Source organism: Halichoeres trimaculatus, unplaced genomic scaffold (assembly GCF_033239565.1).
Source record: "Halichoeres trimaculatus isolate MK-OKI-2021-1 unplaced genomic scaffold, fHalTri1.1 fHalTri1_scaffold_16, whole genome shotgun sequence".
NCBI classification, from domain to species: Eukaryota; Metazoa; Chordata; class Actinopteri; order Labriformes; family Labridae; genus Halichoeres; species Halichoeres trimaculatus.
Window position 1 is genome coordinate 30,902,349 of NW_027437194.1, and position 26,304 is coordinate 30,928,652.

General features: G+C 41.3%; 1 protein-coding gene across 3 annotated transcripts in view; it reads left to right on the forward strand.

Annotated features, from left to right (window-relative positions):
* The first annotated feature begins 7,404 nt into the window (after window positions 1-7,404).
* Window positions 7,405-26,304, forward strand: part of strbp (spermatid perinuclear RNA binding protein) — a 132,217-nt gene continuing 113,317 nt past the window's right edge. The window contains exon 1 of one of the 3 annotated variants that reach the window (XM_074689684.1): window positions 7,405-7,554. The gene's annotated coding sequence lies outside the window, so the exon portion shown is untranslated. Of the gene's footprint in view, window positions 7,555-8,888; window positions 9,094-26,304 lie in introns of those variants that run through there. The other 2 variants (XM_074689685.1, XM_074689683.1) reach the window with 2 other exon arrangements.

Sequence of the window (26,304 nt, forward strand, 5' to 3'; positions counted from 1 at the left end):
TCAATGTTGTATCTATACGTATAATGTATAATGTGTTATAGATGAATGTCCTGATTCTAAATAATTAGCTACATTTCTAAACATTTCGTTTTCATTTTAAATATTTAGCTAAGATTTCTGAATCTTTAGCAAACATTTGCAAAGATTTCCAAATAAATTCCAAGATTTCTAAATCTTGGGATACCATTTCTGAATATTAAGCTAATATGCAAATTTACACCCCGCCCTCCCGCCGGAAGCACCAAACTAAGAATAGGAGGAAGCAGCCTAGCCAAGCAGGGTTTTGAGAATGTCAAGCGCTACTTCTTTGATGTCAGCCATGGGATCTTCAACAGAACTACCACAGGACTTTTCTAATGGCTGATTTAGCCTACTGTGTTTGACGTTCTCAAAATCCTGCTTGGCTGGATCACTTCCTCCTCTTTTTATTTTGGTGCTTCAGGACATAATCTACATGAAAAGTGATGTTTTAAAGATTAATGTGGAGAAATGTTATTTGTAGTGTGTGCAACTTTACAGTTGTCGCCCATATAGTGTAGATAGCATGATTATCACAAGAAGAACGTTGACTACGGGACTGCACGTATTGATGGGGTAACTGCTGGTGGAGGTATCAGTGAAAACACTCCTCTGTTTGCTGTGACCTGGTTGAGTAGAGCAGCATCTGCAACCCACATGAAATCTAAAAATACTCCCGTACCATTGACTGCTACTATGCTGTGGCCTCAGTAGGTAGATGAATAACTGTGTTTCTGTGAGTGTGTGTGTGTGTGTGTGTGTGTGGTGTGTGTGTGTGTGTGTGTGTGTGTGTGTGTGTGTGTGTGTGTGTGTGTGTGTGTGTGTGTGTGTGTGTGTGTGTGTGTGTAAGAAGTGGGGACTGAGGTATGGGCTGTATTCAGTGGTTCACCGCTCCCTGATTTAGAAGCTGCTACCACAAGTATGCTATTAAAGCCTCTGATCAAACATGTTGTAAAGTGTGTGTGTGTTTGTTTGCGTGTGTTTGTTAGGAAAGAAAGGGACCCATATGAAAACCAGTACAGTAATGTCTTCTGTGCACATTATCATAACAAAGCTTTACATTACACCTATTAAAACGTCTTTAATGAATATGATTAAGTTGCTTCTCGAGAGAAATTGTTCAACAGTGACCTGATTAGACAATCATTACATGGAGAGATAATTACATCCAGGCTGAATTTTACCCAATGGAGTCACTGCTATTACATCCATCACACCGTGTATTGAAGCAGGTGGTGTACAGTCCGATGGTCCCTCTGATTAGGTCTGCAGGATGTGAATCCATGCACAGCGTTTGCTCCCTTTCATCACTAAACTGTACTCACAACATACACATCCAAAGCTTTCATGCTAGAGAGCTGATATTTTGCCTGAGGTGTTACAGCGAGTAATGAGATTTCACATAAATACAAGAAATAATGTGTTGATTGTTTGTTGCTGTGCCAGTGTAATGCGATTAAGATTTTGCACACTGGCGTAATAAGGTCTGTAGTGTAAGGCTGTGGGTATGTTTGTGAATGTAAATATGTCAGTAGTGCTTGATGTCATTCAGGAGTGGGCCAAACCTTCTGCATCGCAAATGAAAGATGTGAGGCAGGTGTTGCTAATTAAGAAAAACTATCCACAGATTAATTTTGATATCTTCATTTCTTTTTGCTCCTTTTCTGGAGGAGCTCAATTTATTCATAAAGTGTCCCTGAGATTTCTTATTCAGCTCCAGTAAGCTCAGCCATGAAATCTGGCTGAAAACAGATCAGTTATCAATGTTTCACAAAACAGATTTCTTTTGCTTTTACATTGAATTAAATGATTATTACAGTGTACTTTATTTTTCATGCTGAATCATAAATGTGCAGAAAGTTTTGGGACCCTGTAAAAGGTGCAGATTTAAAGATGTAGTGTGTCAGAGATGGGGACTCAGTTTGTGACTCTAACTCAAGTGGTACTTAAGTTGCACACACAGAGACTTTGGACTTGGACTTGTGCTCAAAAGACTTCAGACTCAAATGTGACACGTGTTTTTTCATGAACAATCATTAAGTTTCCTTTTTTGGCATTATAAGATTGAAGGAAACTCCAACAAGCTTAATGTGATTCCTGCCTTTTTTCATGGTAACCACTTTACCCATCAGATGTGCCCCCCTGGGATTACAACAATGGCGACCGGCTGCAGATCTGCAGCTGCTGCTGTACCATTTGTCATTACAATTGGTTATAAAAACTTCAAACAGGACGGCACCAACAAAAGGAGAGCTGACTGCAAAGTCTGCAGGATCCAGATCATAGATGCTGGATCCATCACATCAGATTCATCAGGCACCTAAAAACTCTTGCGGACAGGATCATCTAAACCAAACAGCTAATCAGTACTGATACTGATTGCTAACAGATATGAGTGATTATAATACAGTAAATGCTTTGAATTATTTCCGTATAGCTGTGCAGTATTCTTAGACTGGACAGCAGCAGGTGACAAAAGCTCATATAACTTATTTTTTTTAGAGACTTGAGACTTGACCAAGTCTCAGCCCACAAAAACTTGAGACTTGACTTGAACTTGCAAAAAAGACTTGCGAACATCTGCAGTGTGTAGAGGATGGCAGCATTTGAATGGCGCCTCTTACAACACTCAAGGATACCCTACAACATAAAAGCAGTTCAAAAGTTAGAATACACAAGTACAAAACAATGTGAAAAATACTTTAAAAACTATGATTAACAACGGACAGGAGAGGGGATGAATCAGACAGCTTAGGCTCATTTAGACAGGTGAGTTTTGTGGTGAGTTTTAAAGAGTGATAGGGAGTCAGTACTGCAGAGGCAAGCAGCTGAAATGAGCAGCTGAATGCCCTACCGCCCCTGGTTGAGAGATGGACACAGGGGACTGCAAGATGGGTTGAGGAAGAGCATTTGGACAGAAGTGGAGACGTGGAGGAGATCATGGAGGTGTGGTGGGGCAAGGTTAGGGATAGCTTTTTTGGTGAATAACAGTATTTTGTACTGTGTATGGTGACTGATGTGGAGCCAGTGGAGTTGCTGTAAAACAGGTGTGATGTGACTAATGAATGGAGTCCTGGTGATGACACAAGCAGCACAGTGCTGTACCAGTTGCAATTCATGTATTCATTTGGTATGTGTCATCTCCGTTGCTAGGTGCTGCCCAAGTAGCTGCCTGTTGCAGCAGCTCTCTTGTCTTTGTCCGTTTCTTGTAATTTTTTTCGTCTCCTTTTCGTCATCTTTGTATTTGGAGTGGATCATCACTTTGAAAGGTTCATTGTCGGTCACGGACACCAAACTTTTTGTGGCTTCGGCGATATTTTTACTACTTTTCTCCTGTGTTTGTCTGGAGATCCTACATGTAACCATGGCTACATTGTTAACATGTGAAATTAGCTGTTAGCAGCCTGTAGCATGTCAATGCTAACTAGTGTAGGGCTTGATGATTTCCCTCGAGCTGAGGAGGAGGAGGTGAGGACGACGTGCTGGTTCTCGGATGTGAACTGGGAGGTGACGACGTGGACCTGTCCGTCCATCCATCGTTGTTGGGAACGTGGGATCTCGCTCCGGGGGATGGACGAGCTAGTTGTGCTAACCCAGCGGCATCGTGCTGTTCATGGACGTGGCTGACGGAGCTGACATCGAACGCCGGCGCCACATTGGAGGAGCTTTGCTTGCTGTGAGCAGACAGGATTCAGGAGACAGAGACTGAACAGACTGCTGGGGAGGATCAGTCCTGAACCCTGTGGTGGTGGAGACTGGCTGGGAGGGAGAGTGGTGGACGAGTGGTGGATGGGATGTCGTCGTCTAATTTCTTATGGACCTTTTCGCACTATACTCTTTCTTACTTTTGTTTTCTTAAATGCTGCGGTGACTCCTGAATTTCCCCTCGGGGATAAATAAAGTATTTTCTATTCTATTCTATTCTATTCTATTCTATTCTATTCTATTCTATTCTATTCTATTCTATTTGTGGAGAGTTTTCTGAGGGAGACCAAACTGGAGGGAGTTGCAGTAGTCATGTCTGGAGGTGACCAGACTGTGGACAAGTTTGGCAGCAGTGTGAGGTGTGAGGGAGGGCAGTGGACATTGCGGAGGTGGAACTATGCTGACCAGGTTGTGCTGTTTATGTGGGTGGTAAAAGAAAGTGTGCTATCAAGGTTGACACCCGGACTCTTGAGGGGGAGATGGATGCTTTATCAATGGAAGTGTAAAGGTGTTTGGCTGAACAGAAACTGTGGAAATGAGAAAAAAGTGTTTATGTATAGTTTTAAGAAGTATCTTACAATAAGTGAACAATTATCTCAATAAAAATGTGTTTTCTTATTAAATTAGAAAAAACTTTTTATCTTTACATGACTGTGGTGCCTGTTCTGAAGGGAGATGTAATTAATAGTGATGTTTGTCTACGACAGATTTGGAGGGACAGAAAGAGCAAAATGGAGTTTTCAATAGGAGCCTGAACACTGGTGGTCCTGAATTCTACCTGGAAGTCAGGCAGAGAAGAAGAGTGGGGACTGTTGTTTTTTGTTTTTTTTTATACAGTAAACGAAGAAGAAGGCTGCAGCTGTTGTTGTTGAAGAAGAAGAAGTAGAAGAAGAAGAAGAAGAAGAAGAAGAAGAAGAAGAAGAAGAAGAGCAGGCATATTTTTGTTGTCTTGCCTGAAAGAATTGGTATTGTATTGAGAGTATTTTCTGATAGAGAATCACAAACATGCATCACATGAGTGTAAACCATCAGATTTTGGTCCAAAAAGATCAGGAAGAAATGAAGAAAAACCAGGGCAGACAATGACTAAAAGGAGAGTAAACATGGGTGTAGAGTTTCAGAGCTGAGAGTCATCAATGAAAAAGTTGGGTCTAAAAGACGCTGAAGTTTGCTGCTTTCTGCTTGACCCACATTAAACGTCATTGTTTATTGTCAATAGTATAGTCTAACAAACGTCGTTGATTCTCTGTCTGAGAGTTTTCTTTTCTCTCTGACCGTCAGAGGTGGATCTGTGCTTCATTGTTGAAGGCTAGCTCTGTCAAACAGAACATGATCTATCAGAAGGCGATAAGGCTGTCATGGAGCTTTCTACCCGTTGTTTCTCCAGATATCAGACATGTCCTTCAGCCTCAACGCCCATTAACATGATGATCAGAATAAATTAGACCATCTTCAGGATCCCCTTTGATCTGAGAGTCACTTACTGATCGGATGTTTGAGTAACATATGGGCTCATTCTAAAATCTGAATGCTCTGTCGCTAAAATTCTTATTTCTACACACTGCACCTTTAACCCACAGACTGGATGTTCACTGGTAGGCTGCTTGGCTCTGAATTCAGAGGGGGAAAAGACCCCTGGATGCTGCTGACGTAGTTAATTAGTAACTCACAGACGGTGACATTTGCAAGGGCTAGATGGCAGATCAGAGAGAGCAGCTGACTGTCATAAAGGGAGTCAAGAGATGGCATCTTGCTGTCCTCCTGTATTTATTTACTTGGTAATTGTGATGCACTCTAATACAGTCCCCTTTAGCAACTTTTAATAAGAGATGAGACTTAAAAATCACTGTGTGGGAATGTGTGATGGATCCTGTGAAATATTCAAATATCCTGGTCAAGAATCTGGTTTCTACATAGACATTAAATCAACATCTCCACCTAAATAACTTTTGTTTTTAACCCAATATTTTCCTGAACTAAGACAATAAAGTGTGTTACCAAGATTTAACTGTGGGCAACTTCACCCCGTCCAACGATTCAAGCTTAGGATAGCATATTTTGGTGGGGATGCCAGAGCTAATTTAAGGTCTAAAGTGAAAGCTGTTATTCTTTCCAACATTCTTTGGGTTAGAACAACCCAAAACTTGTCAGTGTCTCATCTTTATCATCAACTATTTAGCATCAACAACCATCAGGGGCCAGGGCATCTGACAAGGGAGGACTTGATTGGATGAAACCAGTGTTGATCATTTAACCGAGAAGTTATTCTGCCTTTAGTGCAGTGTCACCAACTCCTCAGGAAAGAAAGTCCCTATCGGCTGTCACAGAAGTCACCAAATGGCATCATCACCTAATTTGCATGAAATCATTTGGATGTAATATTTATAGATGCTGTGGGAGAGAGGAATAACATTGTGGTATAGACTGTATGGTTGTTGGAGAGACAGAAAGTGTGTAAAAAAAAACAATGTAAATGTGTTTACAACTATAAATGAACTTTCATCTGTTGATTCTTATTGTTTTTATGTCACATTATCAACCTTCCTACTTTTTTTGGGCTTGGTACCGGCCTCGTAGAGATGTGTTATGTGGGGTTTGTTTGCATGCAACAAGTCCTCCTTTCCCACAGCTACCAGCTGTGGGAAAGGAGGACTTGTCAGTCTCTAAGTGTGGGTGTGGGAGGGGAAGGGGCTGATGGAAGTTGCCCGTTGAGATCAGTACATGTATTTCACATCAGTGTTCAAAGTCCAAAAAAGTGGCTAGATTTGTTGTCACAAGACAAAGAGGAATACTAGAGAGGTCTGAAAAGTCGCTAAATATAGCAACAGACACATCTGACAGTGCTCCAATCAAAACATGAAATCAAATCGTACCTACAACACACACAGAATAACTTTCTGGTCAAATGATGAACAGTGCCTTTGTCCAATCAACTTATTTTGCCCAATACACCTTCTGGTAGCTAATTGTCATTGTGTTAAGTTGTTTGCTGTTGTGGTTTGCATTTCAGGGCCACCATAGGTCTGTATCAAAGAGAAATTCACTCCCAAAAAAGTTTCAAAGGAAGGGACACTAATGCCAGAACACTGTTTCTATAAAATGATTCATGATTTATTTATACAGTTCCATTAAACTGTGGTTATGATGCCCCAGTTCAGCACAAAATAGATGTTGTCAGTGGACACAGGTCCTTGAAAACTGTTCCCCTTCAATAGTCTTCTTGAAAGTAGACTAATTTGGCACATTTTGATTAGCAGTTGTATACTTGTATCATTAAAAATAACTGCATTAGATCTGAGGCTATAAGTGATGCTATATTTGTTTTTTCTGTCTACTCTCTGGTGTGTTGGTCTGCTATATCAATGCACATTAAACACAAAATGCCTCTGCCTCTAACAGTTATGAGTTTTATTTTTTATTTTCAACATTTCCATACTTCAGCATTATATATTATTAATGCTTAAGTATGGAAACACACACACACACACACACACACACACACACACACACACACACACACACACACACACACACACACACACACACACACACGCTGCAATAATAAGTGTGTCTGGGGAAGGGCGGGGGGGTCCCACTTTAAGGATGCTTCGTTTCCTGCACCAATCTGTTTCCTTCTATCTCCCTTCCTGCATGTTGTACCGTTCACCGTGCAGGTGCGACCGAGCAGCTTCTCCGTCGGCTCCGCCAATTACAAGCACCGAGCGTAACCACGTGAACAAATCCCGTTGTCTAAACTCTGCTGAGCGGTGGGGCTGATAGTCACAGTGAGAGAGGAGTAATAACGGCGGGAGGATCAGGAGCAATGTGCAGGTAATTTTCTTTTCCATCTTGGGTGTACACTCCTGCGTTCATGTCTCCTCGGCAGCTTTGCGTCGCGCGCAGGTCAAACGCGGTGTGCTAGCACCGGATGTTGTGGATTAAATTGGTCGTCGCGTGCGGGTTGATTCTGTACTCTCCTCCGATCCACGGACAGGACAAACAGCAGCATCGCCTGGCTGCTTTGCACCGTCTGCTCCTCCCCTCTCACCTCCTCTTTCCCCCCACCTCGCCTCTCGCGTGCACATGAGGCTATTGATAGTTGACAGAAGCCTTGTAATCCCTGACTGATCCGGCTGACCCGCCACTGCCATTTGCGAAACAAGAATGTTGATGTAACTTTATTTTGCTTCCGCGATTTGTTTAAATGGTGACGGCTGCATAGATTGAGGCTGCGTGCAGCGGGTAGTTTAAGAGGGTGCTTGTAGTGCTGCATGCAACCAGGCAGGCAGAGGCAAGCTTTTATTGCTGAATTATTTATAAGGCTGTCTGGAGGAGGGTAATGCCTCTCCTGGATGGAACAAGATTCCGGGTCGAGATGTTGATCTACAACTACTCACTGCCTTTGATAAACTCCAATTATACTCAGACTAAATAGAGCAAAGTGGATTTTAATTTGTTAAATCTGGTTCTTTTTATTATTATTATTCTCAAAACAACATACTATGTTTATTCTGCCGTGCTTGCAAAGAAGACAAAACAGCAGAAATAATCACATTTTTTTTAAAGCTATTCAGTAGATTACTTTATATATATAGGCCTATATACTTTTGATTTAGTTAAATACATTGTCTTTTCTTCATTTGTTTATTCAAAGCAGCTTGGACTAATTCTTTCAGCAGAGTGTCAGTGGTGTCTCAATTAGGGGTATGCACGTTATTTTATTCAGGCAATTGACTTGAAAATTGTACACTTAAGACTTTTTCGGATTTTTGCTTCTCAAGGTGGAGACTCAGTCTAAATTAATTTTTAAAACAATGTCACCTTTTGTCCTTTGTATCTTCAATTGGTTTATTAATAAGCTAATATTACGACAGATAAAAGCATCTGGTAGCTATTTTTTTTTTTTTTTTACCTGCTGTCATAGTTTGTGTTTTTTGTGTAAGTGTCCTTTATTAGTTTTTATTTTTTCTCGAAGCTTCCTCAGAAAAATAATCAGACAGAAGTAAATTGACAAATATACAACCCGTTCGTCCTGCCATCTTTCTGCCTTTTTGCAGCCCTACTCCACCGGAATGAATCGGGCTCCTGTTCGCGCATGCGTACTCCTCTCTACCATTCATCTGTGGCACACCGCTCTCTCCCGTGTTTCTCGAGTCTCGTGCGAAAGCAGAGAAACCAGCAGGCGGCTTCGGGCTCGCGCTCGCTGCCTCAGTTGGCACTCGCAGTCTTCTCCTCGTTGCGGTCGGACGTTGACAGCTCCAATTGGTTCTCTCGTCTGTCGGAACGAGCTCGGAACGTTTTTTCCTGTTTCTTTGGATTTCTTTGTTATGCTGGCGGCAAGTTTAACCCAGACAGCTTCTAACAACCACTGTAAGTTCTCGGGTTTTAATTTCTTGCTGTATTTTGTGAACGTTTCACGTGCATGAACAGCGCTGTCATCCCGAGAGAGAGAAAATCCTACCGGCAGGAGTTTGGACGATTTTGTTGTAATTTCTCAATTTTCTTCCCTGAAAACGGTTTGAAGTCCAACTTGTCTCTGCTTTTTACTCATTTATTGTTTCCTTATCTGCTGACCCGGGGTTTACTTTCGCTTATCACTTCACAAAGAGCGAAAAGGAGAACTTTACCGTTTGCACGCGTCGAAAGGTTTACGCTCCTCGTGTTGTCGTGAACATTTCCAGTCAGGTGCTAGAAGGATATTTTTACGCTTTGAACCAAAACAGCGAAGAATGAGGTGAGCTTGTCGGAGGTGGCGGTTGAACTACTCATCTTTTATAGCAGGTGTCTGATAGCCTACTTCCGCACTGTGCTGCAAGATATCTATCGTTTGAACACACAATGAGCTTTTTCCCCCCCAGCCTTAACATGATCTCAATTTCTTTCTTAATAAAGATTTTCAGGGATAATTCTTACTCTTGAAGTGCTTTTAAACATCTAAAATGTTTTACTGAGGTTCTGTTGTGAAGTAGTTTCATTTCCCATATTTTCACATTTTGCGAGACAGTTTTAAGGAACCAAAAGTAAGTAATTGAGATACTATTTTACATAGCTGGAGTCATTTCCTGAAAAACACAGGCTTTACCTTTTCGGCTGTTTGTGGGGTTGATTGTTTGTATGCGCGTGCTGGAGCGCGTGCTGGAGCGCGTGAATGACGGTGAAAGAAGGAAACGCTGAAGTGTCGTCTCTTTTTTTGCTGAACCAGCTTGTTGGCATACCTACACCAGTAGAGGAATTGTAAAATATCAGCTTTATAACAACTGGAAGAAGGCAGCAAACCTATCAGCTCGTTAGTGTACAAAGGTCCAGACACTCGTGTAAAACAGGACAGACAGCAACCCGAAAATATTTCATACTCGGCAGCAGATTGTGCAGTTTTAATGCCTGGTGAACTGTTTTCCACTGTGGCCCTGAAGTACAAAACAAGACCCCCTATAAACAAGATAGCAAGACAACAAAAGAAAACAGGACTGTAAGAAAAAAAAGAAAGCACAAGAACAAAAAAGAGAAGGTTAACACTAAAGACAAAACTCAAACACAAAGCAAAATCAAGCACAATAAAAAAGAAAATAGAAAAGGTAGAAACATGTCTTGTCCATGCTTGCTTATTTAATTTTTAGAGGTCATGTTTTGCACTTAAGGGACACTTTAATTTTCTGTGTCTGTATTTAAACACCTTCTAACCAAGCTGTATTCGGTCTCTACTGTGGCGTGTTCCAGGTTTCAGAGAGCCAGTTTATCAGGTCTGTGCGTCTGGTGGTCTCCAGGCTTGACTAATGGTCTGTTGCCTTTGGGTTATTTTTGTTTGCTCCACCCTGCTCCACCCTGCTTCATGTGCAGGAGGCATCCCCTTTAACCCATGCAGCCACACCTGCCTTGCCGAGACAGAAATGTGGGGTGTCTTTGTTTTAACACCCAGCTCCTTCTTGGAAAGAGTTGATGTATCGAGTGGCACACACAGCCCTCTTGTTGTTGCTTGTCACGGCTTCATAATGCTCCTCTGTGCCGCATTTAATGGACCCTGAATGCATATAAGGGAGAAAGCGATGATGTTATCGACTCTTATTCCTGCGTGTGTATTTTTTGGAGATTTTTTAGGTTTTGTGTGTACTTTAGTGTCTTTTCCTGCACAAATATCCAGTGGCAGCTTTACAAGGTGAGTGTAGGTCAGGTTGGGAGAGTCAGTGCCTGTGCGTACCTGTGTGGTTTGAGTGTGTGTGTGCTGCTCCAGGCCACCGTGAGCACTTTCTCAGACTCTTTCTGGTGAGCATTGACTCGGCAGTGAACTCTCTATCAGCATTGAGCAGATAAGAGGATGAGAAGGAGGGAGTGCAGGCTGGTATTACACCAGCACGATGCACAATCTTTCTCTGTCGCTCTCAGTATTTCTTTCTTTGAATGATGATCTCTTAGTTTTTCTTTTATTTCCCTCCTCGTCTCTTTAGAAAATCCTTTCCAGCTGACACATTTCTTTCATTAATGCTGATTTTTGGACACATTTTTTATTGATTGTTATCTCCTAATCATTTTATTATTTCCTCTTTTTTAATCATGTTGCCAAGAAATGCAAGAATCATAAACTGAAAAATAGGGGAAACAAAGATTTTAGTCTTTTCCCTACACTGCAAAAGGTTATTTGATTAAATAAGAATGGGTTTGCGATAACATATTTAAAGTTAACTTAAAAGACTTGGATATTTAAAATTTAAGTATGTTTTAATAAGCAATGCACTGATCCAGCTTTTCTGGTTCTGCTACTGATAACTGGGCTTTGGTATCGTCTGATACCAGTATTAAATAATAACCTGCATGCCCTACTTTAGGATGAGACTGGTAACGTTTTGAGTAAAAGGCAAAAAATGAGTATATAGAATTATTGAAGTTAATATTTATTTAAACAGTAAGATATTTAAATGTTTACCATCAAAACAATTCTTAAGAATGTAAACAAGTTCTTTTCAAATGCAAACTTTTGTACCCAGTTGACTGGTAATGCAGCAAAAAAATGCAAGTTTATCAGAGGAAACATTTCAAATCAAGAAGCAAACAGCGCTGATTAAAAAAACAAAAAGGCATAGAGCTGTCTGCCTGGATCAGCACCATGGATCTCTTCCCACTGATATCGATCCAGCTTTGAGGGGCAACGATAACTGATACCACAGATCAGAATCGGTACATCCCAAGTTTTAATACTATCTTATTTAAAATTTACATGGAAATTTATAGGGATGTTCAATACCACTCTTTCAGACCAATACCAGTATGAGTACTCCCTCTTGAGTACTCACCAAGTACTGATACTAATAGTAATTTGATAGATAAAATTTCAATAAACAGTGACAGATCATTTTGATCAGAGACAGCACAGTCACTCTGACATGTAGTCCAATATAAAACACAAACAACTCTCTCTCTCTCTTTTGAAATAATAAATTAACTAAAGTGTAAAATATATCGGCAGCCTTTATGAGTGCCAATACCTTAAAAAAAGGCTGGTATTGGGCCAGTACCTGATATACCTAATACCAGTACCTGCCCATCCCTAGAAATTTATGGCGTATAAAGATTAGAAGCAGAAACCTGCAACACATGCACACACTGAAGACAAAAAAAAAACAAATATGTTTGAGTGACATTTGAATACAGCTGCAAGTGACTAAATCACTGCATTGTAATTTAAATGTGTTCCAGTCTGTTAGGCATTACCAGTCAGGTAAAGTAAACACCTCAAAGTTTGCTCTGAAACGAGTTCAGTCAGTTTTTATTTCCCAAGGCACAAATCTTTATGTTTCCTCAGATAACCTGTGCAGCACAGAACAATCTTATCCTTATATGGCTCACCTTTTTAAGAAAAGGAAGCTTTTTTATTCCTAAATCTGTCTTCTCCCTCTTGTCTGTCTGAGTCTACTTCATCTGTTTTGTTTTCTGCAAAATGTGTGTGTGTCTGTTCTATATACGCCCAGGAGCAGCATGAAGCTTCATTGGCTGCTCTGGTTCTGGTCTGCTTTATGTTCTGTTCTTGGTTTGAACACTTGATTTGACCACAGTAACACATTTGCTTACAGAGGAGACTCAGTCATGTCATGGGTTGACCCTGCAGAGTGTGTGTGTGTGTGTGTGTGTGTGTGTGTGTGTGTGTGTGTGTGTGTGTGTGTGTGTGTGTGTGTGTGTGTGTGTGTGTGTGTGTGTGTGTGTGTGTGTGTGTGTATGTCTCCTGGTGTGTATTCTGGTGCCCGGTGCCTGTCAGCGAAACAGGAGTCTGCCCACCACTTCTCAGATTCTAGCATAGAGCAGCACATTTAAGGGGTCTCATCTGGCAAGGAAGTGTAGCACTAATCCAATTGGCTTGTGCTTTAGTAAAAGCTTTTCTAATTGGCTGATATGGCAGCTGGCTGCCAAGGATCCAGTAAGCACAACAGGGAGTTGGGAGCGTCCCAGTGGTGCCGTGCTGTGGTGCAGGAGGAGGCAGAACAAAGGGTAGATAGCAGAGCTGGTGCTTCTGCTTTGAATATTTCTCTGCATGGCTTTAATAAAGGACCCATCTGCACCCTAGATCCACCCAGCTGACCCTGTCTCATTTTCAACTGTGTTTTTACCAGGCACGCATGCAAATACACACACACACACTCACACACACACACACACACACATATGAAATCATATCACGCATATGAAAACACACACTCCTTCTGCCATCCATCTGCAGTAACAGGAAACATGGCATGTTTGAGGAAATATCATCCCAACTGTCAACGGATCAAAGTCATTAGCGCAGGGATAATGTGTGTGTGTGTGTGTGTGTGTGTGTGTGTGTGTGTGTGTGTGTGTGTGTGTGTGTGTGTGTGTGTGTGTGTGTGTGTGTGTGTGTGTGTGTGTGTGTGTGTGTGTGTGTGAGTGAGTGTGTGTGTGATGTGAGAGGGAGAGTGGTTTTATTTGCAGAGAGCAATGCTCCCACCAGCAGCAGCAGCAGCGGCTGCACCCGTTGCTGTTTCCTTTCACCTCTGTGTGGAATCCAGGAATAGCTCAGAGTGACAGGGATGAGCAGGGGGAAGAGAGAAACAAAGAGACACTGAAGCGTGAGTGTGAGATATGGCCATGTAAGGCCTCCTGCACCACAGCTTGCACCACTCCACAGCAACACTGAACCTGAAATGAACTGCTCAGGGTCTGGTTTCCTCAAGTCACTGCCAGTGTGAACTTTGACTGTGTGGGACAGCTTTACAGCCACACAAAGGGAGCTTCATCATGATGTTCATTAAGGATTCAGATCATTCCTGTGATTGCTTTGCGTTGATATTTTATTGATACATCCTCAGTTTTTGCTCTTTCATGAAAAGAAAAAACAAATTGTTCTTCAACTTGCTTGTCGAGCTTTAATCGTGCAAACACATTTTTCATCACTTGTTTTATTTGATATCAATCATTCATCAAGGCAAGAGGCACTGTGCACTGGAAAGACTCAGGTGGTGGGGCCATTTGATTTTTTATGATAAACTGGTACAGACGAGGCTGTACATATTGGCTTTAAATCTAATCATGAATACGGAAAACTGGAATAATAGGTAAAACTTTTTTGAAAGTTACTTTGTTTTTTCTTGTCCTTGCAATATTAAACATAATAGCACTGTTTGGCAAATAACCAGGGACAAAAACCTTTGTCTATACCAGAGAAAACACTGTGTGAAAATGATATCGAAGAAAATAGAAAAAACACTTGCTTAGATTTCATTTTTTGCTGTCTCTTTGGGAATAATTTTCTTGATTCAAGAAACATTAGTAAGGTTACGTGTAAACTTCTTAAGGATCAAATGAGCTCATCATAAGTTTGCAACATCTCTGCTCAGAGAGCTGGGCACCCAGTTAATTGAACAGTGCCTCGTTGATTCATCATTTATAGATCCTGGTGACTATTTTAAATTATTGCTCCTGCTGTGAACACTCATCCATAAACCTCTGTGCTCAAGAGAAATGAAGACAGACATAAAGTTAATATTAAAGTTTTATTTTCAAGTATAGTTCATGTTTTTAATTAGGGATGGATGAGTACTGATACCAGGTATCTGTTTCAGGCCGATACCAGCAGCCGATATTTCAGTTTACCTTTTCAAAAAATGTTTGTGTTTTAGTTTGGACATAATGTCAGAGTGACTGTGCTGGCTGTGGTCAAAATAATCTGTCACTGTTAAATTAAAATTTATGTATCAGAAGTACCACTGGTATCCGTATTCTGTATTGGTGAACTGGAATGAGGGAGTACTTGTACTGGTTTCAGTCTGAAAAAAAATGTGGTACCGAACATCCCTATTTTTAATTACTGAGGCCAGTGAAGCTGGTGACATGCCTCAGAATTTGTTTTTACAATCTCTGCTCTTTAAAAATCAAATATTCACAAAATGCACACAGATTGAAACTCCAGATGGCATTGTAAACCCGGTAATGTGGGTTTGTAAAGAATCCATGTTCTCCAACATGACATGACCATGAGGAGAATCCATCAACAGGGGTGTGGGTGTATTGTGTGTGTATTGATGGTAAAGAATGCTCCTTTTATTGCACTGGTGGTTTCCTTAAAGAGCAGTTAGCTGTACCACAACAGTTATTTCTGCACCCATTACGTGCCATTTTCACTTGTTGTCAATATCACATCTTTAGCATCATTGATTAAGCAATTACAATTAGAAGCATTGGTGGAGCTCACAGAGCGAGAAGTGGGAGTGTGCAAGGAGCCACTGTTGATTCACTGCAGGAGGGACTAAATAACCAAAGGTATTAAAATCAGTTGATATTCAGCAGCTGATGTAATGTTTAACATATGGGTGTGATATTTTAAGGATGTCCTGTCAGCATTTTTTGCCCTTGATACTGAGACAATTTTCTCAGTATTTAATATCTGCTCTCTGAGTCTCAATCCAATACTTAGGTTTACAGACAAACTCTGCTAAAGAGTTCAGAAAGAGAAGCTGCACAGTTTGTTTTGTGTTTTAATAATATTAATGACGAAAAATAAGCTTAAGTTGGTCTTATGCTTCATTTAGTTAAACTTAGTCCAGCAGTTTTGATAAAGTTAACTGATCTATTTTACATGCTCTTCTGTATGAGGCTGGAGTGTCTGAACGACAGGACATACTGTGGACAGCTGAGATGGCATAACCCTGCGTCCCACCTTCTTCTCAGAGCATCTTGGACGCTCTCGTTCCCTTTCTGTGGATATTTATTGCTCTTTTAAAGCTCAGAAACAGAGGAGCAGCTTTTCCTCTGTTGGTGAACTACGCTGCGTGTTGTTTTAGGATGTTTTGGTTGTACTGCCTCGGGAAAAGATTGTAGTGCATTATCACGATCAAGCAATACAAAAAACTGTGATAAGTCAAAAGATGGTTTTATTTAACAATCTCCTCAAATCTTCCTCCTCTCACCAGACCACACAAATCCAAAATACAAATTATTTCCCCAAACACATGGGATCTTCTTAGGAGCAAAGAGCAGAGAGAGTGTGGCTGCACTTAGGCTGAGCATATCTGTGACCACACCCACATGTATCCAGGTGTCAGCCATCCAGTCTGACGAGCACCCAGGCCTGGAGGAATCTTCTTCCTCCATCACATGCATAAATGTGATGGATGGCCTGTTTTCATGTTCCAGTTTGATAAATTTCCACACTGATGACACTGAGGCCACAGAGTTGCTAATGCTAAGCTAACAGATTCGTCTGTGTTTTACCGTTTAAAATGGTATACCCCTTGAGAGTTACCGTAGGGTGCAGTACAGCAGATGTTATTGCTGTGATGTGTCTGGTTGTGCATGTGTTCTGTAATAATGCTAAGTGGCTGCTGTTTTACATTGGTGTACCCTGTTTTATTATTTTATCATCAACTTTACGAGGTTGGGTGCGCTCGGTTATACTGACGCATTGGCGTTTAGCACCAAATTGTACTCATTGATGGCTACCATAAATGGTTGAATGAGAAGGCGCAGATCAATTAAAAGATGCCAAGATTGGCTCCATCAGATACTTGAGATCAGGATCGGGACATCCCTTCATATTTGACATTTTCAAATACATTTAAAGAAGTTAAGTAGACAGAGGTCAGGCATGTCCAAAGTCAGGCTGGAGAGGCTTGTCGTGACCTGAAGTTCATTTTTATACAGTCAAAAGTCTTCAAGACATCATGAAAAACAAATCCAGAAATCAATCCAGATCCTGATCCAGACACATTTTCCTCATATTGACCCCCCAAAGAAGAACATTTTCCTCAGTCACAAGTAGGGATAGACCGATTATCAGCCAGGCTGACTATTGGGGCCTATATTTAGCAGTTTCAGGCATATTGGCCTTTTCTTCTAACCCTGCAGCTGACAAGAAATTAAATTTCAGACTGTGTAATTTTGGCTTTAATACAGCTGCGCTTCTGTTTGTAGTTCCTACTCTGTCCTTAGCATTGTCCCACCCATAGTATCATCAGATTGGTTGGACACAGAGCCATTTTTTTTTTTTGAAAACTTGATTTACAGCAGAAAACTTTGGGGAGCTATTTATTTTTTGGGTTTTTATTTAACTTTATAAGATATGCTGCTGAGACTGGAAGCTGTTCCATAAACATATGCTTAAAGGCGCTTAAACAGAGTTAAGTGTTGGAGTTCGTATTATTCCAAATTTTGACGCCAATATTTTCACTTTTACTGCAAAGGAATATCGGCTCCAAATATTGGTTATGGGCTTTCCTGACAACTGATAATTGGTGTTGGCAACAGCCCGAAAAAAACATCAGTCTATCTCTAGTCAGAAGCAGAGATTGCTGATTGCACGTAACACTACAGAAAACTGACCACTCATCTGGTATCAAGAGACACTTACTGACTTTTTTTATTTATTTATTTTTTGAACAGAAATCCCTAATGCAATCGGTTCACATATGGAGGATTCATGTGTTGCTTCACAGTCAATGATAAATATATCAGTAAAAGCCACTGGCCCCTGGTCAGTTTAGCAAATTCTTTAAAAAAAGGTTTAAGCAGCCGTGGTTTAGATATTTCATGTAGAGGTGTGAAAATGTGGGATACAGGATTTGGAGGATAACTGGAAAATTGGAGAAAGAGGATAAAGTGTTGATGTTGCTCTGAAATACTGCGATCCATTTAAAGCCTAATAAGAGAGAACAAGCCTGAGCTGTAACTGCTGCTGCCCCTTCATTGTCAGAACGCTAACCTGGTTCAAATCTTTGGTTTCATTAATCAAAGTCTGGTCTTTCTGCGGCTGGCAGTCTATGACATGCAGGTTCACACATGGACATGTCCTGGAGCCGTGAATGGACTGGGTGAAGTCCTCAGTGTGACACTTTGACAGTTGGCGATGGGAGGCCCATCTGCTCGATCACTCAAGAACTGAGGCTCACTGATTGTCACCTCTCTGCAAGGCCTCGTGTGTGGCTCACACACACACACACACACACATGCACACACTGACAGCAGCATTTAAGCATTTAGCACATATAGCAAAGACATGTTGATAATCAATTTACATAGACCCCACCTGAACTTTGAACCCTATTTCCCTCTCTCTTTCTCCCTCACTCTCTCTCCTACACAGACACACACACACACTCGCTCTGATGTCTTCCGATGTCCCAGCTTTGCTCTCTGCGTCAAAAAGAGCTTAGATCAGGGAAACCATAGCTTGCCCTCATTAAGGCTTCCTGGAAGATCAGGCTATTTATTCAAACCAAGCAGACCATGTTTGGAGTGTGACTGGACAGTTGCCAGTTTGAAACCCAATATGGTTTAACAAATCTGGTTGAACCAAGCCACTGACCTGGTACCACGGGGCAAGGCAGACACCTTCTGTTTCTCCAAACAAGCTGTTGTGTTTGGAAATGTTTACAGTTTGGTGATGGTTCCTGTCATCCCACAGTCTCACATTTCATTCATAACGCTGATTTACATTTGAACTATTGATTTACGTTTTAATGTCCACAACTTAAAGACAACACATGTCATTTTTAGTGTTATACCATGTGTTGATGAGCTACATCTGTGGTCACTTTGTCTCCTCTCCTCTTTCTCATTAATAAATTAGCCGCAGCAGATGACGCTTTGCTAACAATGATGATAGTCCTGCCAGCTCTTGTTGGAGGTTTTTAGAGTCTGTTTGTGGAAGTTTTTAGTGATTTTAGAAACATGATCCAGCTAAATCTGCCTTAATCTGCCTTCACACACGCACACACGCACACACGCACACACACACACACACACACACACACACACACACACACACACACACACACACAAACACACACACACACACACACACAGATCATTTCATGGATCAGCATAATCATCAATCCAAAGAAACATTTCTCATCTCTGTCGTTTGGATGTGAGATGGAGCGCCATCCATGTTGGTATGTAATGTGCCCGTTGGTGCTACAATGACCCACTGACCGGTGTTAGCAGATTAATTGCTTCTTTCATGTTAAGCCATGGCGTATCAGCTGTAATTGGTAATGCAGATTATCAGTGAGATACTGATGGGGTCTCTGTATGTGTGTGTGTGTGTGTGTGTGTGTGCGTGCATGGATTGTGTGTGAGATTTCTTAATCTGATTAGGATGTTTATCTTACAAAGTAGGATTTTATGGGATTCTTTTCCTCTCTCCTTAACACACAAACCACAAACCAGTCAACAGCAAAACACACACATACAAACGCACACTATTAAAGTTAGAGAATCACAAACAAAATGAATGCATGAAGGAGAAATTAAACATTTTAAGGATTTGCTCAAACTGTACAAAGACTAACAGTATGATTAATCTATGCATGGCTTTTATGAGACCCACAGCTGCCCCAGCTGATTTCAATACCAATAACCCAGTACTTCCACACTGGAAATGTTTATTTACTGTCACATTCAACCACAAAAACAAGTCAGGGTTTGTCCAAGAGGTGACATTTGCTGCCTGATGAAGTCCCTCCTCTCTAAATCTGCAGCTGTAGTTCAGAAGAATTACATCAATTCATGGAGATAAAATGTCACAAGATAAGGATTAACTCTGTTTGCTGGTAATTCCACACTGTCAACAGAGCAAATATCGGCCAACACAGGTGTTAACTAAAATGTGAATACATCCCTGGAATAAAATAATTTCTTTTTTTGGGTACAGGAGATTTAAAGATGTCCCCAAACATGAATGTTTGAATTTTGTACGATCGACTCAACCGTTTAATTTTTAAAGATTAATGGAATATTTCATGTGGCTTTATCTCACCTTAACAAAAGCTGTCCTCTTTTTGTCATTAAAACATGAGAAAGCAGAAAGGCCAGTAAGTGGTGAGACTGAGATTCACAGCTGGAGAAAAACACTGCAGGCCTAGAGAGATCTGGGGGAATGTCTTAAAAAATAAAAAAAAAAAACCTTCAAAGTTTGGTTAAATGGAAACTTTGAATGGTTAAACTAGAATCTATACATAGATCATATCCAATTGTATGTAACATCTAACTTACCTATGACAACTGTGGACAGTCGTGATACAGATCTCGATTTCCTTATGTCCGAAGGGGAACTATTGGAATAATTCTTTTGATTTGTTTTAATTGTTTTGAGGCTTTTTTTCTCTAAACTCATAACTTTAAGGACTCTGTGCTTCAGACTGTTTGCTTTCATATCAGCCATTGCATGAAAAACAGACAACAAAAAGCTTCAGATTCTGTCTGCAAATCTGCCCGAAAAATGAACAGTCTGCATGATAGGCCTGGGCGATATATCGATTAATTCAAAATTTTCCTTGTGGACGATTTAAAAAATGAAAAAATTCTATTTTTTTCTCCCTACTATTGCGCACCTTTTATACTGCTGCAAGCGCTGACTCCGCGTGTTTGCAGCGTGATTTAACAGTGCACTAACTAAACAACAGAAACCTGAATGTCATAAAAATGTTCTTGTGCGTCTTTGACACCCAGCACCTTGACAGACACGTGTTCCTTATAGTCCGTATCAACAGCCCTATGAGGTTAATATATAATATGTACTAGACCTCTTGTCAGTAAACGCTCAAATCCCTTTCCTCCAATACTCTGTTTTCTATCTGTCACTTTTCAGGAGTTTAGATCTTTGACTGAAACATTTACAAAGCCGGGACCCTTTTAGATTCACCTGCAGATTATTGATGATGTGATTGACGCGCGTAAAACCTGCTGCTCTTCGAAGTTAATGCTCTGATCATTTTCAGACTTATAAAGCTTAGAACTATACATTAGTTTTTCTCAGAACACCCTCACTGTACCAAAGAAAACACCTTCTTATGGTGATTTGGATGGGTTATGATTTGTGAAAGTAGACTGCGGGGTGGGGGACAGGACAACGATGGGCGGTCAAACAGAGCATGACTGACATGACAGACATGACTGAGAAGTTGTTAAACTTTTACCTGGGGGGAAGCTGAGTTCAGTCTTTCCCTGTAACTCCCTCTGTTCCACTAACTAAATCCTCCATTCAGCATAAATCCATCCACTGACGAACAGAGCAACATAACGCACCAGCATCAAGGTGCGCTCTGACAAGCAGGGGCGGACCAGACTTCTTAGACTGGGGTGCCCCGACCAGGGCACTGACTTATGCAGGGAGGCATGAAGTTTGTGAGCCCACACTTGAATAAATGGCATTTATTTTTACTTATTTTTTTGTATTCAAATTAAAGGATAAACAGGCTACAGCCTTAAAAAAAATAAAACTAGACAGAAACAAAGTGTTTTTTTAATCATTTAAAAGTAGAATAGAACTACATAGTACTGTGGTGCACTGAAACAGTATTGTACACGCTTTTCCTAGTAGTATTTTTAAATTCAAAATGTACAAAGTGGTGCCGCTTTCACTGTGAATGTAAATACGTCTGCCTCCTTTAAAACTACAAAGTGAAGTTTCTGAAACAGAAGAAAAGCAGAAAATTCAATTCCAAGAGTCAAGTAGAGGTCACTTTTATTACGTTTTTGACAAAATTAAAACAAAACTTGTTTTGAGGTATCGCTGTCTTCTATACTTATTGTTTTCTTTGAAAGGAAAAAAAATAGTCAAAAAATCGCAAATCAAATTTTTTGTGAAAAAATCGGAGATTTTTTTTTTAGGCCATATCGCCCAGCCCTAATATCAGGGCACTGGTTTGGTGGGCTCATCCCTCTGTTCCCACATTTCTAGACTATTTCTCAAAGAGATCTTGTGTTCATTTCAATTTAAGCCCAGTCCCCTAATGGCATTGGTATCAGTTGATACTTAGGGCCCTAATTTCGTAGACCAGGACCGGGCGCACGTGCCCTGTGCGCCGGCCTTCGCCGTGCGCACAGGGCGTGACCAGCGCACTTTGCAAGTTTCCTGCAGTGCCAAGAGAGGCCCAGTCCAGGCGCAGAGCTTCCTCCGCGCAAATGGCAGAGAGGGAGGAGAAAAGCTGTGAGTGGGTTTAACACAGCCGAGCGCTGTTTTCACCAATCAAATGAGCGCCTCTTCTCACCTTTAAATACCCTGCGGACGAGGCGCAGTGTCTGATTGGTCTGAGTGATCCTCAGCACTATGGAGAGAGTGCTGGTAGTGGAGACAGTCAGAGCCACTGTGCCTGCAGCAGGTCAATGGACAGCGGGGTGCATCGGAGGACACGACGCGCGTCACCTTGTGGGCCAGCTCCCGGGACAGATTTAATCTGTTCCTTTGTCTTTATCCGGAGTAAAAAATTAAGAGGCAGTAACACAGCTGGCTTATCCATTCAGAATACTTTTGATCCACCTGCACTCCTGGTTTGTCATCGCCAAGCAGAGCCTTTGGTGATATACTGTATACTCTCCCAGTGTCTCCACCTCATCCTCCTTACAATAATGTACTCCATCTTTTAAGATCACGTTAAAAATAAAGACTAAAACAGAGAAATATGGGAAATCACAGGTAAATCCTCAGTGACATACATTTATTTTGTCTCTTTTTTCTTCGTCTTTTCTGTCCCTCTTTTCTTTGAATTAAATGAAATGAGAGAACCAGATATACTCAGTATCAGATGTTAAGGCTGTTTATTGTTTAATTGTAAGATGTGCATCAAACTTCCAGCTGCCGTCAGGTTAACTTTCCATTATGACAAACGGCTTTAATCTGACATCAGATGTGACGGGACAGTTAATATAGATATAAATGTATATGCTGGTTCAGATGGTTACATTAAATAGTGATTACTGTGATTGTTTATTGCATTAAAATGTGCCTGACACTGTGGAAACCTGCCTCTGAGGCTTTGTTGACATGTGCGCCTGTCACCAAATTACAGCTGCGTGGGGTGCGCTCCGCCTTGCGCAGAGGATAGACCAGGTTGGAGCTGGCGAGCTTTCAGCGCACTTTTTTGGCACGAAATTGTCACTGCGCCAACATGAATCTGCTGACACCTCCCCCTGGTGCGCTGTCAACTCCCCCTGGCGTGCCGTCACACCTATCACTGTGCAGACGGTCTATCAAATTGTCAAATTGGCAGCGCACGAAATTAGCACTGTGCAGGCTGCGCCAGGCTTGCGCCCCCTGCGCTGCGCCACAAAATTAGAGCCCTTAAAGTCCATAGGTATTACAGTGACAAAGTGTTGTCCCAAGGAGACATGTACAAATGTTTTACTTCATGGCCGTGTAGAGCCATGTCACACGTTATCCTACAGTGGACGCACATACTTGTGTCATATGACTCAGAGTTACTGAGCTGTATCCAGCTGTGTTTGTTGTGCTCACTAAGGGGACAGAGAGAAAAAGCAGAGGGTACAACAGAGCAGCATGCACACATACACACACGCGCACACACACACACACACACATCAGGCTACATGTCTGTGAGCAGACACATCACAGTCGTAGAAAAGCGGCACCAAATTTCTCTTGAGATCTTCTGCAGCCACATCATCGTCTCACCCCAGCACACACATCAGACTTGAGTTGTGTACATACAGTCAGCCACCACTCAGCCAGCTGGCATGTGAAAGTGTGTGTGTGTTTTTTGTGCGTGTGTAGTGTGTGGAGAAAGAAGGGGAGCAGGAGAGCATGAAATTATATGATGCTTTCTGCCTCTTCCATTTACCTTTCAAGGTTTAAAATCCTAATCTTAGTTTAAATGTTTACTCCATGCAAGCACCACATAGTGGAGTAAAAGGCTGTGGTCCACCACCCTGGCTTTTCAATCCAGGCTCATTAGAGCTGCTGTCGGACAGCTCCCACACAGCACTCTCCAAACAGGCCTCCTCTGTCTGCAGCCCGGAGCTCTGTGAAACTGTCAAAACACCACATCACCAGTGGGAACACGCACGATACACCTGTGACTGGACAGTGACAGTACTGGCAGGTGTAACTCATTTGAAGCTTGGAGTGAGCTCTTAAAGTGGGTTCAGTTCAAAGGGACAGTGATGTGCTGTGAAACCTAATTATGGTAATTATGATACCAGAATTTTAATCTTTGATACATTATTAGAAATAATTACCGAGTATGGATACCTATTTTGATGCCAAAGCAACAACAATTACTCTCCACAATCTCTTTTTTAGATGAGCGCTCTTATAACTGAGACCAACCCTGTGCATGATAAAATAAAATCTTATTTTCTGTTTAACTGATTTGTTTTCACTAATATCACTTCAGCTCTCCATGAATTTGCCACTGCTGCCCGTTCCTGGTCAAAGGAGCTTTTTGCTGTAATAGACCTGCAGGCTCTCTTTTTTTAGCTATGTACTTATTCATTTAATTTTGTTTTTAAGTTTTGTTACTTTTTGGATACTGTTGACAAAAAGGGAGGATGAGTTTCTTTTGAAACAAGAGGTATTGAAGTTATGAAACTTTTGACAACCCCCAACAAGTCAGCTACTTGTGTATATACCTTTAAGGCTGGATGTGATGTAATGTGTAGGTCATTTGAGATGATGTCATCAATTTTAGGACATGTGACCAATGAAATGTGCTGTGATTTGCTGAGATGCACGTGGCGGGAGTGGAAAGTTTGTGTAAACTTCCATTTTCTTTTTAGAACCAACTTTTTGACAGCTAAGATGGGCAGCACTGTGTGAAGTGACCAATGTGTCGCATCTGGTTTTAAAGGGACAAATGTGCTCCAGGGGCATCCAGCCTTAAAGGTATCCATGTAAAAAAGTTGCATCTGAATGAGCTGAAGGCCAAAAGCTTCAAATATTAGTTTGATAAATGCAGGGCTCAGCTATTTATTGTGTAAAATTACAACACACAGCTGAACTTGTCCAAATGTTTAAGTCAGCCATAGTTTAAAAAATGGTTATAGTTTTGGTAATGAATACGTCAACACTTATGACTTTTGTTGGTAGAAATTAATGTGGCATGTTACAAAAAGGCTAGATTATTGTTGTGTTAAAAAAAATCTATTTATTTTAGTTACTAAATTACTGAGTGAAGGACACCCTTTTTTTATCTTCTTTTATCATTTAAAAAGTTTGTCGTGTCTGATGAATCAATGGAACCAGTATAGCAGTTGAAATGCAGAGATGGGTGTTTTACTGATTTACCTGCACCAAGTTTACATTGGCATATTAGAAAATATCAATCTGTTCATGCTGCTGGGGAAACAAACAAATAAACTAATCATTTCTGGTTTCAAAGTTTTATTTACTAACCAGAGCAGTGAGCAGCAGGAGAACACTGCGACTGTAAACCAGCTGATTGGAGGTTGAGTTTAGTCACTTTAGGGATCCTGAATTCATACATAAGAAACTTGAACATAAAATTCACCTTGTGTTTTATTCAGGGTTCCCAAAGATGCTGGATTAATAGTTGAGAGACAAGTGAAATACACACCATGCTTTGCTTCGGTACATTTTCGGTACAGTATGGAACAACGCAAAACCATTTGCTTGTTTAGCATGTTTATTAAACCAAAAACTTGCCATTATACAGCGAGGGGGGAGGCTCTTCAAGCTCCGGTTGGTCGTTAGCAGCAGCCATGATGCACAATTCAGACACAAGCTCCTGTGGCTACGGAAGCTCTTTGATATTCATCTTCTGATTGGCTCACCGTGAGACGTCACGTCCACATGATATGCACATGATCGCAAAGCACGAATCACAGACCACTTTCCTTATGAATATTAAAACGCCTTCCCTGCTCAGCCAATCATAGACGAGTACTCACATGAATATTAAAGAGCCATGTACAGCGGCTAACTGTACTCATTCGAATACAGCACTGTACCGAATTGAACGACCTTATGGAGCGGTTCAGCACGGATACATGTACCGTTACACCCCTAATACACAACATTAAAGCAACATGCTGTCCATAGAAGACATCTGCTGTCACATCTTAAAGCAGTGGACCATCCACCACACTGTAGCTTTTTATAACTTTGGTGTGAGAAGCTTTCTGACACAACTCGACACTCAGTGACACATGCAGTTCTTGTTCCAAGGACGATCATGTGTGGGCATGGCACTGTGGGCACCTTCTTTTCTACATGGCTCAGCAGTGAACAGTGAACAGCAGTGTTCACTGAGTTAGAGACTGGACACCTCCAGGAGGCTGAGCAGTCCCTACCCATGTCCTTGCCCCCCCCTTTGTTCTTAGTCT